The following is a 20731-nucleotide window of genomic DNA, read 5'->3' on the forward strand; positions in this document are numbered from 1 at the left end:
CCGCAATCCGGGCCTTCCCAGCCTGGGACAGTTCCCCCGTCTGCGGAAAGCGCTGCGCCGATCTGTCCATCCCAGAGTCAAAGACAATGTTGAGGTCTCCGCCCAAGATAACGTGTCGGTCTGGGGAAGCAGTGACATCCACCAGCGCGGAATCTAGGAAGCGCTCTTGATGCTCGTTTGGGCTATAAACGGAGCCAACCGTAAATGCTATGCCTCCCAGGCGCATGCGATACGCAAGGAGCCTCCCCTTCTGTTCAGCACACTTATGCAACACCTCCCCCCGAAAGGAGCTCGCTAGGAGAATGGCCACCCCCGCCGTCTTGTTCGCTGCCGAGGAAAAGAACTGGGTGGGGAACTTAGCAGAGCGCATCCTATGGCAGTCTCGGGGCAATAAGTGTGTCTCCTGCAAAAGGCAGATGTCCGCCTGCGTCCCCTCCAGCAACGACAGGATCGCTCTACGCTTCACCGGGTTATTCAGACCCTGAACATTAAGGGTCACTACCTTTAGGCCCGGCATTCCTCGCAGGGATCGGGAGCGCCATGCAATGGGTAGGGAATCAGCGGGTGGGGCGCGCGGGGCCGCAGCGCGGGACAAGCCAAAACAAAGCGGGCGTAGACAACATCGGACGGGACCTTCCCAACCCCAAAACAACCCCCTCCCCCACCCAAAACACAACCTCGGCAACTAGCCAACCCCAAACTCAAACACCCCATAGTCTCAGTCAAGCCCCAAAACGGGCAAGTCCGTAGAAAAGAGCAAAGTGGACGTCCAGCCACTCACCTCCACCCGCTCCCCCCAACCCCCCCGCCCCGTGCCAAGCATGTTAAGAAGCTAAAGACATCTCCCCCCGGAGTGTGTGTTAGGCCGTCAAGGCCACGCTAGAGGAGCCGGTCGAGTCCCCGGCCGCCGCCCTCAGGGCGTCAGCCCTGTCCGCCCTAATGGTAGGGGAGTCCGGGCGCCCCGCGCTGGTCGCTGAGCGCCGCCTCGTTGACCTCCGCCGGTTCCGTCCCTCCGAGGACCTCCACGACGGCGTAGCTCCCTCCTCCTCCGCTGCCGTGAGCCCCAGGACACCACAAATGTCTTGCAAGGAGCGTAGCTGGTGTAATACGCCGTTCCACCGAAAAATCAGGCGGAAGGGGTGACCCCAAGAGTACGGCGTCTCATGCTCGCGCAAAAAGTCAGTGGCAATCCTAAAGGACCTGCGTTTCTGCAGAGTGATGGCGGAGAGGTCCTGGTAAAGCGCCACCGGCCGATCCCGAAAGGTCAGGGGCTGTTTCCTGCGGGCTTCAGCCATGATACGCTCCTTTAATGGAAAGTCGGGCAGGAAGGCCAGAATGTCCGGTGGGGGTGCCGATGGCTGGCGCTGACGGCCAACCCTATGCGCCCTGTCGATGCTGATGGGAAAGTCCGCGGCCTCCCCCAGGATCTCTCGGAACAGGGCCCGCAGGTAGTCCCCCAGATCGGACCCCTCATCCGCAGTCGGCACGCCACGCACTCGGATGTTGTTCCTCCGAGATCTGTTCTCAAGGTCCTCAGAGTGGGCCTGGAGCTCCACACACTGTTCCCGGAGGCGAAGAACGTCCTGCTGGAGATGGACTATCTCCTCCGCTCGCTGGTGGCCCTCCGTCTCCGCCGCTTCCACACGCTCACCTAGGCCCTCCACTTCTCTGCGCACTTCTCGGACCTCGCTGGCCACCTCCCGCTTCAGTGTCTGGAAGTCCTCCCTGAGGGAGCTAAACAGTTCCTCCATAAAGGCCCTCGTGACAGGTGGCTCCCCTCCAGTCACATCTGCCGGAGCCCGGGAGGGCCCCGGTGAGGGCTGTGTCCTGTCCCGCAGGTGCTGGGCCCTGCCAAGCATGTCCGGCAGAGTACGGTCCCCTTTCTTCGGGCCTCCTTTTCCAGACATCGCCAGCGCCGCAGTCGGGCACCGATCCAGGTGCCCCAGGGATGCTCAGCCGCCGGCAAGCACTCGGCCCGGGTATCCCCCACAAGGGAGGTCACTGCGTCACAGGTGACAAAATGGCGGCCTAGTCCGGTCACCGTCAGCCGCAAGAGCTAGCGTGAGACAACCAAGGGGGCTGCAGCGGAGGGGTCCCAACAGCTCATCCCTCCGGTAGTCAATCCAGCAATAGCGGGAGGTCGCCCGCAGCCAGCAGCCAGGACTCCAACGGAGGCCGCCACCACTGCTCCTTCGGGGACAAAATGGCGGCCGGGCGGAGCAAGCCAAAACGACTAGGCCCGGCGACACCTCCGGGGCCTCCGAGGCACCCCGCAGTAAAATAAGTGCCACCACCGGCCCCCGATTGTCACGCACAGGGGGCCAGATGATCCGACCCCATCAGAGAGTCCGCCGTACCTCGGCTAGGGGTCAGGGCTTCCGCAGTGCAAGGTGTCGCCATCACCAGTCCGAGTGCCGGGGCACCCGTCCCAAGCCTTCCACACCGTCGGGCCCCTTCCCGCCAGGCTCCTTCAGTCACCGTCGAGCGGCGGGCCAGATCCCCTCCAGACCGCAACTTTCAGCACCAGGCCCAGCCGAGGCGCCCGGACAGCTCTCCAATACGCTCCGCCCCTCGGGCTCGCCGCCGTCGTCCTGTGATCTCGGGCGAACTTTTGGGGGGGTTCCCCCGGGGCGATCCGAACCAAAACAGCACCGGTGTATGCCCCTGATGTTCCGCCACGCTCCTCTCCCGCGCTGAGCCTCAGCGGGGGGAGAGAAGCATAAGAAAAGGGCTTTAGCTTGGCCGGGCCGGAGGAGCTACGGGAGGAAGCGTCCGCTCACCCCGCCATCTTGGCCACGCCCCCCTCTTCCCCATTTTTAACGCTCCCAGCTAGAGAGCCGAATAAAATTGTTTTTTCTACTAGCCAGGGTCCTTTTAATTTTTATATCTTACACAAAACCCTAACACTCACATCCCTTCACTACACATAGCCTATCTATTCATAACAACAGTGCTCCCACGTATTCGTAGGTAGTAGCACGCCCCGCCCCGTAGAGGGACAGGAAGACCCCCATGATGAAGCATGACACTATGGGATTCATAGTGTGTGAGGGGTATTTTAAAAACACATAGTGTTTTCCGTGACACCTCATAGATCACTCATTTCCACCTTACTTACCATCACTTAAAATTTAAAAATAAATAAATATTATCAACCTTCACATTTAGATAGGGTAGAACCACACCCTACAGCACCAACGACACTCTGTATTTGCTCGCCCTCAAATGACTGCTTTTCTATCACAGTTTTAGGTCTCGCTGAGACAGCAAAGCTGTCTCTTTGAGACATTTTGTAAGTGGGCTTTCAAAAGTGCTACCCACATGGTTTTGCTGGCCTAGGGCTTGAGTGCACGATGGCGTGCATGTGCACAGCTGCTCCTCCGCTCCTTGCATTCCCCCCTCCCTTCTCACCCAGCCCTTTGATGCTCTGCTCGATTACTTTCACTTTCGCCGCTTTGATGTTTGATCGCAAACGCGATCACTTCCGCTTGTTTCTCTTCGCCGCCCGTAATGCAGTTTTTTTTCTCTTTAAGTTATCTTTTGATCAGTCACGGGGTCTAAGTGCACCGTGACATGCTAACCCACTTTACTGACTGCAACACAGTTGTTGCAGGCACAAAAGCTACATATTTCTCCAGCACTTCCCCAAACATAAAACATTTGTTGGAAGCTCTTCACTTCAAACGTTCCTCAACCGTAATGCATTTTTTGGGCTTGTGTTAACTTTTAATCACGAACATGGTCTAAGTGCATGTGACACGTTCTCCAGCTTTTTCCACTGTGACCGTGCTTCCACTTTTACAAAGCTGTTCTTGGAGGCACAACAGCTATGCATTTTTCCAACCACACTTCGACCAGCTGCTACAGGAGGCACGCGGCATGTTTCCTTTCATGAACGGGGCACCTGCTGTGTTTTATCTTTTAAAATGGCAGCCGCGCATTTTCTATCACCACAGCTCTCGCCAGTGCAGGAGTGGGTTTGTGCCCTTCACCCTCCTAGCTGCGTCTCTCCCCGGAACCCAGCTGCCTTGCGGCGCACCGTAGCTCCCTTGCCCACTTGCTTTTTAAAGTTTGTCTTGTTTTCTTCTCTACAGCCTGTCAGGCGCACACAGCCAGAACAAGCTTCATGCCCCAGGCGATTTAAAACATCAGCCGCACAACAATACGGAAACATTGTGGGCCATTTGTGTAGCCAGAAGCATACTGCATAGCCTCCTTAATGTGTGCTTTTCTGTGTTGCCAGCTCGTGAGATTTATCCAATGTTTATTTAATTTACAAGTGTGTGGCACGCATATATACATTATCAGCATGGCACCCTTTCACAAGCACTACGCTGTTAATGGTTTCATTGTTGTCTCTTTCCATGCTCCTCCACCCCCCGCTCTCCGCTCTCACTCCCCCCTCCCTACTTCTTCCCCTCCCTCCTTGTTTAAAGAGCTTGCTGGAGCTCCGTTGTCATCAAACCTATCACTGAGGAGGGGCGCTTTACACTCATCATTGCAGTCAGACTGGTAAACAAAGATGCCCTGCACAGAATCCACTTCATCGATCTAGCTGCCTCCTTCCTCTGCATTTCATAAAGCAAATCCACATCCATAAAACCACTGAGAAACTAACGCTTGTCTACCTGGCACATGCAATGTGGAAATACTGACAGAAATATTCATTAAATATCAGAACAAGCAGAAAACGGTACCTGAGCATGATATTTACTTGTCAATTAGGTGTGAGCAGAGTCTATGTCAATTACGTATGAGCAGAAAATATGTATTTTTTCCGTTTTCCTCTTGGTATGCCATATATTGGCAAACTATATTTGCCCACTTTCCGATGGTGCGTGTTCACCATAATTTGTGGCAAGAAATGTCCATGATGGTAATATTGTGGTCTTGGTTTCTGTTCCCCACAACCTGCATTTTGTATTCCTGTACACTCGCACTCTCTATCCGAGTTGCGCCGTATCCTCACCTCGTGACATTATGCTGCCAAACATAGGTACCCCACAGTTTGTTTGCCCGCATCACATCTCATTCGCCCATACGTCCATGTCTGACCCGTGCAGCACCTCGAGCATCATTACAATTATTTGCAAAGGTGATTTCTTTTTATTGAAATTAAACATTTTTAAAACTATCTGGAGGATATTGTAAAACTATCTGGAGGATATTGTAGGGCGCAAACAATGAATTTAATTGTAATTGTAATTGAGCTAGCTCTGTCAGGGGTTATATGGTTATATGGTTGTTTCGGGGAGGGGGTGATTGGATTGCTTAAAGTTGCCGTGAGGGGGTATCTAAGGGGGGGGGAGAGAGAATTACCATAGCCCCTCTTTTCACTGTGGGGTGGACACTCAGCGGATTCATGCGGGTTTGGATGACGGACGTCAAAAGCCTGGCCCCAAGATGGCCAGGCAACTTCCATGAATGGTGGAGGGTGGGGGGGGGACAAGGGGAGGGTGGTGTGGAATGGCTGGGTCAGACAGGATAGTCAGGTGGTTAGGATTATTGAGGGAAAATATACCAGACAATATGGAAGGGCAAAGACAACACAATAAGCAGGTTCTCGACAAACTAGGCGTAATTTATAGCTTACTCTACCTAAAATTATGGGGATGTTAAAAATATTATCCCTAAATATTTGTGGATTAAATGACATTAAAAAAAGACAGACAGTTGCAATAGGATTACGAACCTGGGGGGCAAATATTGTGTGCCTCCAAGAAACTCACATTGAGGGTTCCCAGAGCCATATCTTAAATACACTGGGGTATAGGTTGGTGTGTGCAACATCACAGGGGGCACGGATTCGGGGGGTTGCAATCTTAGCAAAAGGTAGTGGGTTTGTCTTTAATCATTCTAAAACTGATAAATTCGGCCGATGGGCTATTACGGAATGCCAATATGCAAAACGACAGAAGCTAACACTGTGTGCCTTATGTGGGGCTTATAGTGATGACCCTGCCGTATTTGATGATATCTCCAACGAGCTTGCACATTGGCCTTTACCCGTAATAGTCTGTGGAGATTTTAATATTAATCTCCCATCAGATTGGTCCTTGAAAAGGGACTGGATCTATAAAGGCCGCAAACCCAAAGTATTTAGGTCTCTGAAGAATATGTGCGATATACATGGGTTAGTGGATGGCTGGCAAAAATCTAATTCATGCGACCCAGTGTATACGTTTTTTTCTAATCCACACTCTACACATGTTAGAATAGATTATATATTCACATCAAACTCACTCAAATCTAAGTGTCAAATAGAGAAGCTGCCTCGAATATTATCAGATCATAACCCTTTAGTTTGTACCCTAGAAATAGTATCTGAAAATGTAGAACCAACACCCTGGACTTTTGAACGTTCCCTGCTGTTGGATCTTAATTACTGTGCCCATATTAGAAGATGGATTCCCAACTTTTTAACTGATAATATTGGTAGCGCCTCAATTGAAGTAGTTTGGGACACTTTGAAGGCAGGGATTCGGGGAGAGACACTACAATATTCATTAAGGGCTAATAAGCTAGAAAGAGAAAGTATGCGGGGTTTACAGGAAAATCTTAGGTTGGCTGAAGAGGAGCTGATAAATGTAACAAATGGGATTAGAAAAGAAGGAGAAATTACTAAAATTCAAAACCAGGTCGCAATCGCAAAAGCAGCAATCACTAATATCTTTATTGACAAAGCTGTTAAAAAAGCAACTGCACGAAATGAATTGGTCTATGAAGTTAACGAACAAGTGGGTCATCAGTTAGCCGTACGAATGCGACAACAAACCACTTCCAATTTGATACGCGATATCCATGATCCCGTCAAGGGCAATATTTCAGATGCAGAACTTATCAGAGAAGCTTTTTGGCGATTTTATCAAGACCTGTATACTGAAGATGGTAGGGGGGGCTTATCCGAGGTTGATAGCTACCTAGACTGTGGCAACTATGAAAAGTTTGAAGAGGAAGACCAGAACATTTTGGAGGAAACACCTAATCTAGATGAAATTTTAACCACTATTAAAAATCTCCCGAAGGGGAAAGCTACGGGATTGGATGGCATCCCCTCCGAATTCTATTTAACATTTCTAGAGCAAATTAAACAATGTTTTTTAGAATCAATCATACATATTTTCAAAGGTGGCCAACCTCCAAACTCTTGGTCTAGGGCAAAAATAATTATCTTCCCTAAAAAGAACAAACCCCCAGAACAACTCGGTTCTTACCGCCCTATTACTCTTATTAATGCTGATTCCAAAATGTATTCAAAAATACTAGCTAATAGGATAGCCCCCATTATGCATAAAGTCGTAGCTAAATGTCAACACGGCTTTATCCCGGGAGGTCAACCATTAACCATATTCAGAGAGTAATCACCCTATTTGATGGTACAGAGGTTGCAGGAGACCCTATGGCACTGATCCTTCTCGATGCTGAGAAGGCGTTCGATAGGGTCTCCTGGCAATTTTTGTGGAGATCTATGCTTAAGGTTGGGTATCAGGGAAGGTTTTATACAGGCAGTTCAAAAATTATATATCAATCCCAGAGCTGTGGTATTTGGAACGTTAACTAAAGAATTAATAATCTCTCGAGGAACACGCCAGGGCTGTCCATGCTCTCCATTGCTTTTTGCAATTTACATTGACCCCTTCATCCGAAGTTTGGAAAGAAATAGGGAAATAAGACCTATTGTATTGCAATCATTTCCAACCAAAACATTAGCATATGCTGACGATATAGCTATTGTCACCGCCGACCCCATCATGGCTATGTCTGTCATTGAGAGCGAAGCTAGTAAATTTGGCCTAGTTTCTGGCTATACACTCAATCGCGGGAAGACACAGATTGTATTAAATAAAAAAAGCAATATGGTTGATTCTCGGGTGGTGGAAAAAGCTACATACCTGGGAATCACCATCTCCTCTAATCTTGATGATATGGTTGATATAAACCTAAAACCAATTATGGGCTTAATGCAAAAAGATTTACGTCGATTAGATAATTTACACCTGTCTATAATTGGAAGAGTGAATGTAGTGAAGATGGTGTACTTCCCGAAAATATTGTATTTGTTCAGAGCAATCTGCCTTGAATTCAATAGTTACTGGTTTAAATCTATGGAACGTATGTTCTCTAATTTTATCTGGGCATATTCTCAACCTCGACGTGCTTACAGCTTTCTTACTCTCCCCAAAGACAGAGGAGGTCTAGCTCTCCCTAACTTAAAAGCCGATTATTGGGCATCGGTTCTACTCTATAGTAGTGAGCTATTACAAAATACGGGGGTTGAAGCAATGTATAAAGATAGTACACCGTCTATCTTCCAATTAATTCTTGGTAATAAAAGTAGAGGGTATCTATGGAGATATCTACATGATAATTATCATAAAAAGGTCAAATTTAAAACCCTCTACAGTGGGTTTAAGGCTTGGAAGGCGGTGAGGAAAATGCTAGGCCTAGGGCAAGTGTCATACTATACACCCCTGCTGGATAATCCAACTCTTCCGGGGGCTATTTTTAGAGATATTTGTATAGATAGATGGAACAAAGCAGGAATTGTACAATTAGGATGTCTTTTCTGCCCATCTGGGATTAAATCTTTCGAAACCCTGAAGAATGAATATCATTTGGATTGGCGTGATTTTTTTAAATTTCTACAAATCAGGGATTTTCTTACACACAAATTAAGGGGGAAGCCTTTAGGTCAAGAAATATCTGTAGTGGAAATAGCTATACATAATAGGAATCATACTATAGGAGATGTTTACTCTTCTCTTATTACCATGTTTTCGGATGATTTGGAGAAAATCTCACAGAAGTGGCAGGATAAGCTAGAAATATCTGCCGATGGTTTTAACCATGCCTATCTCCTCTCGCATACTATACTCATTTCAACCAAACTTCAGGCTCAGTTTTACAAAACCTGCTTTTTTCTATACTATACCCCAGATAAAATAGCTAAATGGGGGAGCGGCAAGGGAACCTGCTGCCCCAGATGTATGATGTCCAACGCTGATTCTATTCATATTTTTGCTACCTGCATTGGATTAACAACACTAAAACAAGACATAGAGAAATTTTTGACTATTATATTACATAGAGAGATAACACTAACTAGTGCAATAATGCTATTAGGGGCCGATGACCCTGATAACCTTGGGCCCGGCAATGAGCTTATTTTTATCGCAATGGCGGTTTTAAGACTGTGCATAGCCTCCGCTTGGCTGGACCCTATAGCACCGTCTTTCCAACAGTGGTTAGCCAGGCTTCTAGCTATGTCTAATTTGGAGGTTGCCATATATAAGCGTAAGGGCAAGCTACGGCGCAAGCGGGGTTTGAGTATTTGGACTCCACTTTTGCAATGGAGCTTAGCTCACGATTAACCGCGAAAAATTCTGTTACTTTTTTTCCTTTGCTCTTTTGCTCTTTTTTTTTTTCTCCTTAACTGTATGATAAATAAGAATGTGTTGCCGATTCCTTTCTATCTATGTATTTGTGTCTTTACAAACATAAGGAATTTGCCTGTATATCTGTCTGACTCCGGAGCGTGGGAGGGCGGGGTGATAACTGTTGGAAATTTTGAATAAAGATAATTTAAAAAAAAAAATGAAATTAAACATTTTTACTGGAAGTATATAGCTACCATTTTTAGGTCTCAGAATGACATCTGTTCTTTTTTTTCCCACCATGTGACATGTTTATGCAAAATAAAACCAGCATTTGCAATGCAATAAGTCTCGCATTTATGAGACTTTGAGCTATTGGCATTGTAAATGACAATGCTTTTTATTTATGTGTTCCTTTTTAAAATATAAATGAAATGCATTGCTATTTACCATGCCAGTAGCTTAAACTCTCGCAAATGCGAGACCTGTTGCATTGCAAATGATTGTTTAAGCATAGGATTAGCACAGTGCCATCCACTCTGAGATAGAAAGGGCCAACGCCTTTTGCCATTTCTACAGCACTGTCTTTAAACATAAAATTAGCACAGTCCCATCCATGCCACGCTGTAAAATTACAAAAGCCTTTTACGACTCCACGCACAGTATAACTGCTCTGGATTGGTAAAATACCATCAAAGTCAACCTGGAATGAATAAAAATATCCCCTGACACCTGTTTTGCTATCATTATAACTCATCATAGAGAGTTGTGCTTTGTCCAGACATAAGGGAGCACTCCGTGTATGTCAAAACAATACCCTTTCAGGCATAGAGTGCCGCATATATTATCAATCATTCAATCAGGTTCCTTATAAAGTGTGACCACTCACCTGTGAGGGTCTCAAGCTGCTGAGTGGGTGGGAGGGGTTCTGTCTAAGAGCCAGGTCTTGAGGTCCTTCCTGAATTGCGGCAGCGATGGTAATTGACTGAGGTGTAGAGGGAGGGAGTTACAGGTCTTTGCAGCAAGGTAGGAGAAGAATCTTCCTCCAGCTGTGGTCTTGTGGACCTGTGGGATGGTGGCCAGGGCCAGATGAGTGGAGTAGAGATGTCTGGATGGAGTGTAGAAGGAGAGGCGGTGGTTGAGGCATGCAGGTCCTGTGTTGTGGAGGGCAATGTAGGCGTGTGGAAGGAGCTTGAAGGTAATTATTTTGCTGATAGGTAGGCAGTGAAAGTGTCTCAGGTGGCTGGCGATTTGGCTGCAGCGTGGGATGTTCAGGATGAGTCTGGTGGAGGCGTTCTGGATGTTCTGCAGTTTCTTTAGGAGTTTCTGGGTGGTGCCAATATAGAGTGCGTTGCCGTAGTTGAGTCTGCTGCTGATGAGCACATGGGTGACCATTTTACTGGCCTCGATTTGAATCCACTTGAAGATTTTACGTAGCAGGTGGAGCATGTGGAATTATATAAAAAAGCAGAGAACTCTCGGTAGTTCCCAAGTTTGGGTGGACAGCAACTCCTGTATAGAGCACCCTAAAACACCAGGGAAGCTCTGAAGTTGCTCACCTCAAATGTCTGCTATTTTATCAAAGTTTTTAAGGATAGGATTAGCACAGTGCCATCCACTCCAAGATAGAAAGGGACAAAGTATTTTGCCATTTCTACAGCAAAGTCTTGAAGCATAGGATTAGCACAGTACCATCCACGCTGATCTATAAAATGGCAAAAGCCTTTGACCACTCCAGGCACAGTATTACACTTCTGGATTGGTAAAATACCATCCAAGCCAACCTGGAATGAATAGAAAGCAACACCTGACACGTGTCTGCCTCAGTGCCTAATTTGTTCAATCAAAATTAAGTGCCTTGGCTCTTCTCAGGAAGCCACTGATGTTGGCACCTCCCATTGTCTCTGCCAGGATTGGGAATGACAGAACCAACACAACTACTAACCATCACACTCCTACAAGAGTAACAATTCAGACTAATCCAGGCCACCAAAAGCCTTAAAGTCTTGTGCGGCAGGTATTATTTTAAATAACTAAACACAATGGGGTTGATTCTGATGTAGTTCGGAAAGCATTCCTACCGAATCGGTTCCGGAATGCTTTCTGGACGACTCGGATCGGGGGAGTCCGACCAAGCGATTTGGATGTATCCGGATGCTTCCAGATACCATTTTTCCGGACTCCCATTGACTTGAATGGGAGCCTGTGTTCCGAACTAAAACACAGGCTCCCATTGAAGTAGGAGCAGAATATTTGTATATGTTGGGGGAAAAACCTTGCACCCTGTGGCGTGCACCACATGGTGCCTGTCACACTGTGCATGGTTGGAAAGGGGGGTCCCTTGGGTACCCCCACGGGCCCCATTAGGAAGGCCCCGAGTGAAGGGGGGCCTGCTATGGGCCCCCAGAGACAGATTCTGGCAGCCAATTAGTTCTGGAGAAACCAAACTGGAACGGCTGTCCGAATCGGTCATCGTACTCGCTCGCTCGGAAACTGAGTCCATAGAGCTGTACGATTCAGCTCTGAAAGCTGCGATCTGTCGGTATGCCTTTCCGAACCAATTTGGTCAGTCCTAACGGCTTCTTGGCATCGTAATCGGTCGTTGGGAAGTGTGTACGATTCGGTCAAAAACAAGAGTTCCAGATCGGATACGGCCAACTTGAAACTGATTCGGAACCCTATCCAACGACATTGGTATTGACCCCTATTTTGTGCTAACTTCGAAATTAGATAAGCAGCATAAGTGGTGGTGTTTAGAATTAGGGGCCAGTTCTGAGCACCAGCGAACAGTGACTTAAATTAAGCTCTACGTTTGCGGTTGCCAGAAAACATATACATTATAATAATGTGCATACTAATGAATTATTCCAACTGGGTTTATTTTTACAGCACTGAGAAACTGCAGGTACAACACACTGCACTCTCTGTAGATCACAATGAACTATTATTCATATACACCCATCACTGTGGTGGAGTTATCTGCTTTTTCGGGGTCTAGACAGCATTTGCCATGTGTTTTTTTTCATAGATACCCCAAGCACTCAGCCTGCACCCAAAGTACATCTTCTTAATGTGTGCTCCTCTCTTAAGCATGTACAAGAAAGAAATAATACCTCAACTTGGTTAAATCTTTTTTCGAAAATATTTTGTCACACTGCCCAGAACTCCAATTTGGACTCAGAATTCCTCTTTGATATAAGCACAGCCATGGCTCTGAACCACTCAATTGAGGTTGAAGACCTTGTTTTAGCTATAGAGAGCAGTCCCTCAGAGAAAGCTCTGGGGCCCGTTAAAGTTTCAATGGATCTCTATAAGCTACTGCTGCAATTTTGGGCCCCAGTAATAACTAATGTCATGAAAAGTGGAATAGTAGGACCCCTAGTTAAGACCTGGCAGGAAGCTGTTATGGTGCCAATTTTCAAAAAGGGGGACAAGAGCCAACCACACTGCTATCGTCCCATATCCCTTATTGGACAAATTGAAACTATGGGCAATAGAGACCCAAGCACTGTCGGATTTGGGTTTCGTCCAGGGCTAGGAACTACAGAACAGACCCCTAATCTCTCCTTAATAGTCCAAAAATATAAAAGGCGCAAAAAGGCAGTGTCCATCTAGCCTTTATGGATTTAACATGTGCCTTTGACACAGTAGATCGTTCTAAATGATAGCCACTTATGGCAAAGAGGGTATTGATGGAGCTATTATCACACTGATCACTAGGCTTCGTGATCAAACATCTGTAAGAGTTCGTTATAATAGGAATGGTGACCTAACAGAATAATTTCTCTCCAATCTTGGGGTCAGATAGGGGTGTGTGTTGGCCCTATTCCTCTTCTTACTGTATATTAATGGGCTGGGTGAATATTTGAGTAAAGGGGGAAGGACACTCCAAAGGCCAACTTACACCAAATCCCAGTACTTTTAAATGCGGATGATGCTGTTTTCATAGTGAGAACAGCAAATGGACTCCAATCCCTCCTTGTTGCTTTTAATTTATTTATGAAAGATCTAGGGCTCAAAACTAATAACACTAAATCATTTGTTATAAAGTGTGGCCCCAAAAAAGCTAAGATGAGGAAATGTATGTTAGGAGAGGAAGAAATTAGAAAACATATTTTTTTTCATATTTGGGCATGCCTTTTGATATGGATTTTAATTGGAAGTTTTTAAAAAGCGTTAGAGCAATGCAATTTCAAAGGTCGATAGAAGCTGTTTTTAGTTTTTCTAAAAGAACAAGGCATAAGCCAATTAAGTAATTGCTTTATGTGTTTAAAAGTAAATGTTTGTCAGTCGATTCTTTTGGTGTTGGTATATGGGGATATACAAATTGCACTATGCTGCAAAAAATAGAAAATACATTTATTAGGAGATTGCTGGCAGTGCCTCAAAGTACCCATATACTTTTCTGTCATGAGAAAGTTGGGCTGGGTTACTTAGAAGAATATATAAAACTGCAACCTTTGTTGTGGGCAAGAATTTGGAATAACCCAGAAGCCCAATTTTGCGGAGAAATGCTAAGAGATTGTATGAATTTAGATAACAGACTAGAGATTCCTTGGCACAGGTATATAGAGAATTGAGCTTTCTAAAGATGGGCACTCCTGAGTATTTCCCCAACCCAGATTCCCTTATTAATGTTTCCCCCAAAAGAATCAAAATTCTTTTTTATCATTATTCCCAGATACACTGTCCCAGGGGTAACCCCCTAAACGGATAGAGCTATACCGTCAAGCACAGCCTGCACTTTATTTACAGTTAAGTATAAATGAGAGGCAAACATTTTTGCTGATGAGGTTACGTCTTAAAACAATACACTTTGTGGTAGCGTTTCCTATCCAAGGCACGTGATGGTTTTACATATCAAAGCACTAAGCACTTTATTTTATTTTGCACACTCTATACTCCCCAGGGAAGGTAATTCCTTTGTCTGTTACTATTAGCACAGAAAATTAGGAATCATGAGACAGATCTGACTTATTTATTATCCTTAGAAAACACAGATATTATATATGCTGCTTTAAATTATATTTTAACAGTTTTTAGAATACATAGTAAATATTGAGTCTGTACCATGCCCCTTTTTAGGTCTCGCCTGAGCCAGTGCATGCGGTGCCCTGCGAGACATTTAGTACTGGGGTTTTCAAAGTGCTACCAGAGGCTTTTGCTGGCCTGAAGCTTGCATTCACGCGAGCATGCACGCGCGCAGCAGCCATCTGCCTCCCTTCCAGCGCGATCACTTTCACTTTTTCCTGCAGCTGCGCACGCATCACTACAGTGTTTTTTTTACATTGCTTGCGGCACCATTCAAGCGCGATCACTTTTTCCCGCTCCCGCGCGCGCATCACTACCGTGTTTCTCTTATTACAAACTTCCCGCGTCGCGCGGCCAATGCTTGTTAACAATTTCTCTAAGTTCTTTAGCAGTGTTTTAACATCATTGTTTGCATTTTTGCAGATATTACTGCCGCTGGGTATATCATATACCGCTGGTAAATTGAGGAATAGGGCTTCTGCCACTTCTTCATGTTCCCACAGCGCGTCTGCTGAAGACATGATGAATGCTGGTTGTACACGTTACTACAGCACAGCGGTGCTGACAGCGTTTTAACAAGCACCTGAATTGAAGAACAAAATCTCTCTACCCGCAACAAGTCACATTACATGGAGCCATTTCAGTTTACCGATGGGAGCAATGCTCGGTTCCCTGGTGTCCTCCGACTCCCTGGGTGGCGTAATCCCGCAAAGGCAATGGAGAAAGGACTACCAGAGCGCGAGTCTGTCAATATTACGCGCAGATACAATTGAAAAAGTGAAGAAATGTGCCTAACCTTAATCATTGCGTAGATAAGCACTACTCATATAAAAACGTGTATATAAGTAGTGCTTATGTCATATTCCTAATGACGAAAGATATATCATCTTGGATATATATATATATATATATTTCTCACTTTTCCTATGGGATTTATAATATCCATCTGAACCTTTTTTCTTCCATTTTTTTCGGCATTTTTTTTACTACCCAATGATTAAGGTTAGGCACATTTCTTCACCTTTTCAATTGTATCAGTGCATAATATTGATAGACACATGCTCTGGCAGTCTTTTCTTCATTGCCTTTGCGGAATTACGCCACTCGGGGGCCTGCCTAATCTTCCAGACAGGCAGGTACAAGGCCGCAGGTAGCAGCGCAGGTCATGCTTGCTGTGGAATGCGGAACTCATCGTTTTCCACCAGCCACCCTGAGCTGCGAGCCGTCTTTCGTTTTGTTGCCTCGCCCGTCTCTTTATAAAGGGACGCGCTCGAGGCACCGCATCTACTCACGCGTCTAAGGTATTTGTCTTGACACGAGACTGGCGCCTTTTTCTGCTGTCTCATTTATGTGCCTCCTTAATCGCTGTGGGGTTATTTTCCTTTTCTTTTCCTGTTTATCCTGACTTTACATGAAGTTCTTGGCATTCTCTCCCTGCCGTAAGTGCCTTAGCTATTCTCTTCCACGTGCTTCATTAATTTGCATTTATATATCGCTTTGGGGTTCTTTTCTTTTTTCTTTTCTTTCCTTCTAGTGACCCGTGCACACTTTGCAAGTCTGTTATAGTGCTTTTCTTTTTTCGTATTAACTACTACGCTCACCTTGCATCATATATTATTTGACATGCCCACCCTGCTTGCTCCAAGCAGCGTATGAAATGAAAATGTGATTTATAGAGCGCTGCAGCTGCCCTGAGGCGTCCAGGCGCTAGAGACAGAGAAAATCCTCATAAGGTTACTTTATTAGGCATTAAACAGATAAGTTTTTAGCTGTTTGCGGAAGCTGGTCAGGTAGGGATTGTTTCTCAGCTGCATAGGGAGGGTGTTCCAAAGTTTGGAAACGTTGTACGAAAAGGAGCGTCCTCCTGCTCTGGCTCTATAGATTCTGGGAATTTTGGCTAGAAATGCCGTTGATGAACGAAGGGTCTTGTTGGGCCTGTAGGAAGAAATCAGGGAGCAGTTGATGTCTGGTCCCATTTCCCAGAGTGTCTGGTGGGCAATACATAGTGCCTTGAACTTTATTCTGTCCTTGACAGGTAGCCAGTGCAAGGTCTTTAGGCCGGTTTTTATTGAGGTCCTTCGAGGGATTCCCAGCAGCGCCCTGGCAGCACAGTTCTGGGTGCGTTGAAGCTTTTGTAAGGTGTAGTCTGGTGCTCCCAAATAGAGGGCGTTATTAAAATCCAGACGAGATTGGATGAGGCCCTGTATGATTATTTGTTTAGCCTCGAAAGGGAGAAGGGGAAGGACTTTTTTGATCACCCTAAGGAGGCCAAAGCAAGTGGCTGATATCTTGGTGGCCTGTGTATTGAGGCTCAGAGATTTATCGAGCCACACGCCTAGGCTTTTGATGTTGTCTCTGGGGGGTGGAGCTATTCCCATGCTTGGTGGCCAGATCAACTCTATGGTGGCAGGGGAGGCCGGGCCCAGAAGCATGAGCTCCGTTTTATCGTCATTGAGCTTTAGGCATGAGCTCATCATCCAGCTCTTTACGTCTTCCAGGCAGGCTGCTAGGTCTGGTGGTGGCTGGAGGTTGCTCTTCTGTGTAAGGGAAACCACCAGCTGGGTGTCGTCCGCATAGGAGATGATATTGACACCATGCGGACGAATAATCCCAGCCAGTGGCCTCATATATGCATTGAAGAGCGTAGGGCTTAAAGAGGAGCCCTGCGGGACTCCACATCCCAAAGGGCGACTGAATGAGCGGGATGAGCCGTTGAAGACCTGAAATGTTCTGCCTGATAGAAAAGATTCAAACCATGTCAGGGCATCTCCAGCCACTCCTAAGTCGGCGAGGCGGGTTAACAGGATTTTGTGATGTACCGTATCAAATGCGTCACTTAGATCGAGGAGGATCACTGCCACTGACCCTCCTCGATCCAGGATTTGTCTTGCCTCCTCAGTTACCGCCAGTAGGGCGGTCTCTGTCCCATGTTTGGCTCGAAAGCCAGTTTGGGAGGAGTCGAGGAGGTGGTTTTCCTCAAAAAATGATGTCAAGATGGTATTGACGTGTTTCTCCAGGATTTTTGACGCCCATGGGAGTAGCGATATCGGGCGGTAATTACTGGGGTTGCCCGGGTCAAGGGAAGGTTTTTTTAGTAGCGCCCGCACCATAGCGTGCTTCCAGGTCGTGGGAACTGTCCTGCTTACTATAGAGGAGTTGAGTAGATCCACGAGAGTGGGGAAGATAGTTTTGCTGGCCAAGCACAAAGAACCTGGAGGACCAGGGTCGCATGGGGATCCGGTTTTTATTTGTTGTGCTAATTTCTCTAAGGTTTCCAGTGTTATCAGGGGAAAGGAGTCCAGCTGCTTGATCGAGTTTGGGGCTGAATGCGGGCCTTGGACAGGCGAATCAGTGGGCGGGTTGGGAAAAGAAAGATACATTTTGTTGACTTTTTGAAAGAAAAATTCCACCAATTCGTTGCATTTGGACGGTGAATTGTTATTATCTGTAACAGGTGGAGGAAGTTTGATCATGGAGTTAACTATCCGGTAGATTTCTTTAGATTTTGATTTTGATGTAGTTATTTTAAGGTTGTAGTAGGCAGCTTGCGAGGTTTTTATGGCCAGTTTATAATTCCTGATCATTTCCCTATAGGTAGCTTTTTCTTCAGGATCGTATAATGCGTATGAGCGCAGACCATGCATATATAGGGGAAGCACACAGGCGCCTAGTCTCCCTTTTTTGTGGCACGACCATCCACTTGACCTTCTTTCACTTTGGAGCACTACACGCAGGGCACAAGTCCAATAGGTCTTGCCTTTGGGACCTTATAAGTGTTTAGCCAGGCAACAGTTGATGTTGTTGCACCAAGGATACTGTGCTGCATAGCTAAATACTTATAAGGTCCCAAATGCGAGACCTATTGGCTATGCAAATGCTTGTTAATGAAAGCAATATGTATTTATTTATGATTTTATATGTAAATGTATTCGGTTTTTGTGCAAAATCTTATGTCTCAATTAGAGTTGAATAAAGTATTTTGACTGGCTGACTGCAATGCAGGCTCATTCTCTGCTTTAGTTAAACCTTTTTAGGCGATTTTAAGTTTTGAAAAAGGCAGGAGACAGGAGTAAGGATGTTTTTTTTTTTTTTTTTTTTTTTAGGAGTAAGGATGTTAAAAAACATTAGAGGTTGACAGAGAGTGGCCGGCATACATTTTGTTTCCAGTCAATGAACCCCCCCTCCCCCATGTCCCTCTCAGCACCCCAGGTGCTGAAGAGTGCCGCCTGGAAATCCACCCAACTGATTGCCATTTTTGTTGAGGAAGTACTTCCAAAACATTTGGATATATTGTGCACACTTCTTCTTCAAAAATATTAACTGTGGCCCTGGTGTTTTAAATGGAAGATCTGCCTTCAGACATGCCCACAATTATTCACAACCTTACCAGGAGCACCCACAACAGACAGATCTGACATGGAAGAAGAGTAGTTATGATACACAAAAATCCCTTACGTACCTCCCACTAACTACAAAACAATGATCAACTGCCGTCTACTTATGTCATACCAGGTCTTCCTATTTTCCAAACTCTAACTCGCTTCCAAAAATGTTCATTTCACTGGTGGCTTCAGTATTACTTGCGGAAGATAAATCCACTCTTTGCGTAAAAGGATTATTGGGAATATGTAAGAGCCTGACTCAAAAGTCTTGTCCACCATCCCATCTGATGCCAAGTGCCATGGGATCAACACTACTCTCCAAAATGTCTTGCAGATCAGCATCATTAAACCCACTTACATCATGTGGTCTGACCACAAAGGTCTTCCCCAAACAATCAAACTCCCAGGCCCTCCTCCAAACAACAAGATGCAAAGTAAACTCTCCTAAAGAAGACTACTAACATTCACTGCATTCAAATCCAAGCTCGCAGACAACCTCGCCCAAATCAACGATGACTTACCTGAACAAATACCTTCTCAAACACTGGCCCCAAGCCACCACACAAGTCATAGAAAGGTGCACCACCTCCAGAATGGCCAGAACAGACTACAGTACAATTCCCTGGCTCAACAAGAAGCAAAGAACAAAAACTACTAGATTAAGGAAAAGTGAAACGGAATGGTAGGGACAGCAGAAATAATACATTTACAAACTTAGTATCAATTGCTTCAAATTGTTTGAAATAATGCCCATCAAGAAACTGATTTCGCATCCTTCACCATTCTTGGAAGAGATCCAAACGTTATGGATGGATTAGTTCATGGAATTCTGGAACAGGAAAGGGCTTCTGCCCATGGCAGGCCCTTGAGGAACAAAGTGGGACTCATCCCCCTCTATATATTGTAGAGCAATATCTTTCCGCTCTACCAGACTCCTGTGAGTACCTGTGACCCGTCCAGGACTATTGGGCAGTTCTGCTTGTTAAACCTGTCGGAGAAGCACGTGTTCTTTCAGTCCTGCCTCGTGACAATTCAGTAAACTGCATCATTTTTGGAATAGTTTTGAATGGTTCTATTCGGTGGTAGAGGCGTCTTTGGAAGAGACACAACAGTGATTTTTTTCACAATTGTGTAAGCATTGTTGGTCGTTTTGTTAAGCAGTCGTGGCTGCACATGGCTATTACAGTAGCCACAAACAGGTCATCCATTTTGGAAGACCAGTAACGAACCCTCCTACGGGATACGGTGATGCGGTTATTCTTCTAAAAAATGAGGATCTGTAATTGAAGCAGAGGAGCTGGTTACTGGCAGTGCACACTCCACGTCACACCAGACCAGTTCCTGTCGGCAGAAGCCCATCGATGAATCGTTTTTTTGCATGCAGGAATTGGTAAGCGGGAGACTAGCCTTGACATCGGTAGTCTCCCACCTGAATAGGGTGGGGTGGCACATACCTTCATGCAGGCGTGCAGTGCCCATTAGGCTGAAAGGGCTTCATCGTCCCTGCCTCGTCGTGTTCTGTAGCCGGGGCTGAAGCTATGTGTGTGTCTGACCCAGGAAAGTCCGGGCAAAGTACAGCTGGAGAAGAGTGCGTTCGAATAAATATTTTCTTTACTCCAGCAGACAGCCTATCTTGCTGCTGGCAGACTGCTCAAACGAGGCAGTGAGGGGGGGGCGGTCACAGGTGATTCACAACATCCTGGGCAAAAACCCCACAGTGGGGATTCTAATTGTGCAAGGCAATGCGCTTTATTTGTCACCCTTTGTTTTAAATATAGAGAATGCTTGCCTATTAACGTTGGTATGTGAGACCGCATCTGCACTTCCGGTGCTTCAAATCAAATAAGGCACAAATCCCAAATTGTCTTGTATTTATAATTGCATTTGTATAGCAATTACCACTCCAGTGAGGGGTAGTAAGTGCTAAATAAATGCTAAAAAGTG

At 45.9% G+C, this 20731-nt stretch overlaps 1 protein-coding gene across 6 annotated transcripts in view; it reads right to left on the minus strand.

The window, feature by feature from the left end:
* The window catches only part of LOC146782613 (beta-galactoside alpha-2,6-sialyltransferase 1-like), a 471648-nt gene that overhangs the window by 194628 nt on the left and 256289 nt on the right, over positions 1–20731 (minus strand). The window contains exon 1 of one of the 6 annotated variants that reach the window (XM_085636953.1): positions 20242–20348. The exons of the other annotated variants lie outside the window; for them this stretch is intronic. The gene's annotated coding sequence lies outside the window, so the exon portion shown is untranslated. Of the gene's footprint in view, positions 1–20241; positions 20349–20731 lie in introns of those variants that run through there. 6 annotated transcript variants of the gene reach the window in all.

This window comes from Triturus cristatus, chromosome 12 (assembly GCF_964204655.1).
Source record: "Triturus cristatus chromosome 12, aTriCri1.1, whole genome shotgun sequence".
Taxonomy (NCBI): domain Eukaryota; kingdom Metazoa; phylum Chordata; class Amphibia; order Caudata; family Salamandridae; genus Triturus; species Triturus cristatus.